The sequence below is a fragment of the Aplysia californica genome, unplaced genomic scaffold, assembly GCF_000002075.1.
Source record: "Aplysia californica isolate F4 #8 unplaced genomic scaffold, AplCal3.0 scaffold00112, whole genome shotgun sequence".
Lineage (NCBI taxonomy): Eukaryota > Metazoa > Mollusca > Gastropoda > Aplysiida > Aplysiidae > Aplysia > Aplysia californica.
The window spans coordinates 1,263,306-1,265,425 of NW_004797382.1; positions in this window are offsets into that span (position 1 = coordinate 1,263,306).

The window sequence follows — 2,120 nt, forward strand, 5'->3', positions numbered from 1 at the left end:
GCAAAACACTTTTAAACTTGACATTTTTTTCAGCATTAAATCCTACATCGCTGCGTTTTACTACTTGAAAATATTCCATTTCAGAATTTTTTTTAAAACTTATCAACAAATCGACCTTTAAAAGCAAAATCTGTTGAAAAAAATCAGGGGGGGATTAGATATTAGTATATATCTGCTGCATTTGAATTTTTTTTTATTTTAAGTTTTAAAAAAGAAAGGCTGATGTTATGCATTACAGAAATGGCAAAATTTTCATGACTTAATGGTTACCGCACCTTAGAACAATTTGGCTTTCATGGGTTGATTTATAGGCATCATAGCCCCAGCTCCCTGTCAGCTGGCAACCTGCACTTGGCAACAGCAGCAGCAACAACAGCTTTCCTCATGGAAGGTGCATGACCCTACACTTCTCTTCCTTTTTTTTCACTTGAAATATCACTGGTCATTTCACTGCTAACCAGGTTTCTTCACCTGAACAGATTCTTCAAGGCAAAACAGCAATCCACAGAATACCTTAGGGTGGAAGGGAGGTGTTTGGGGTTTGTTTTGTTCTTTTGGGTGGTTTTGTTTGGGATTTTTTTTTGGGGGGGGAGGGATGTTTTCGGGGGGGGGGGATATTTAAAAAAAACGTTTGAGTGCAGTTGTAATATTATTTAATTTGTTTATCTTGACTGCTGATAGTTTATCATCAGCAAAAAAATGTTTGTCTAAAATGTTCTTGTCATTTTGTACACAACTACTATGGTGAAATGTTATAAGCCTGTTTTTGAACTCGCCTCCGTATATTTTACACGTTCTTGCTGTGGGTCCAACCTTCAATGTTCATTCCCAGTTGTACTGTTGGTTTTTCCCCTTTTATATCCTGAAATTGTCTTGTGATTGTAATCTTTCCATCAAATATTATTATTATTTTATTGAAACTTCCCTCTTATGGTGAGAAGGCAATTGTGATGCAGTTTTCTGAAGCTGCATCAATGCAAAAATTAAAAGTTTATGAATGAAACTTGAAAGGCTTGATTTATTTTTATTTACGTGTGCTGAGTTTTTTTGTTATCTTTCTCTCTTTCTTTCTTTTTTTTGTGTGTGAGAGGGTTTTAATTCACAGGTTGTAGGATTACAATGGACACTGCTTTTGTTCTACAAGAGAGCAAAGTTAAGAATGTTGCTCTTGACAGTGCAAGTCATGGAACAAGTGGATCAAACCGTAGCAAGAGGTTCTGACCCACAGACAAACAAATACATGCACAATGCACAGTGATCTCCGCCCAAGAGACCGACAGAAAATGGACTGTTAATAGTTTAGCGTACTGGGCTCTTGTGCAGATTTCAAGGGGGCATAACTCAGCACCTACCAATGGTGAACTCGATGAGAAAACTGTTAACTGGTCGCTTTTAAGAACAAGGGGGCTATCCAGAAAAATGTTGTTTTGAAAAAATGGAAGGTAAAGTTTTTGCCCCTTGTTCAGTTTTTTCACAAGACAAGGAGGGCTTTCTCGATAGCCTGCTTACTTTTACTTTTACTTGTTCATCCTCTGTTGCCGTTAAGCGTCGAGCGGAGATGCAGTTTTCTATGGTAGGCCAGCTCCGCAGCTCTTTCAGTTGTGATGTTATGTTCAAAAATCAACAACAACAAAAATCTTTAAAAAATAATAAAAGGCTTTCTCGATAACCAAACAAATATACGCACCAATAAAACCAAACTTCTCCTATAGGTAGGGCAATGCCCACTTTTGGTGTACGTCAAGATTTCTGGAAACCCCCGAAATACGGGTTAGCCCACTTGTCCTTAAAAGCGACCAATTAATGTCCGTTACAGGGGGAAAGCGGGCTTTTAGACGGTCCGGGTTGTTACACTGAGTGTGTCCATAGACGGGGACAACAGTGCGTCTTTGTGTGTGCCCTCGTGCATTCACACCGGCTTTGTGACTGTTGATAACTGGAGGTTGTGGGTGGTTGGAGGGTGCCATTGTAGGTCCTATTAACTTCTTTACTTTCCCTCTGTTTGTTCTGTCTGTTTGTCCTACTTTTTCCCAGCATTAAATGGCCATTATTGTGTCTATGTTCTTCTCCTTACTCAACTCAAGCAAAACAAACAAGCAAATGTGATTGTTGGGGGGGGG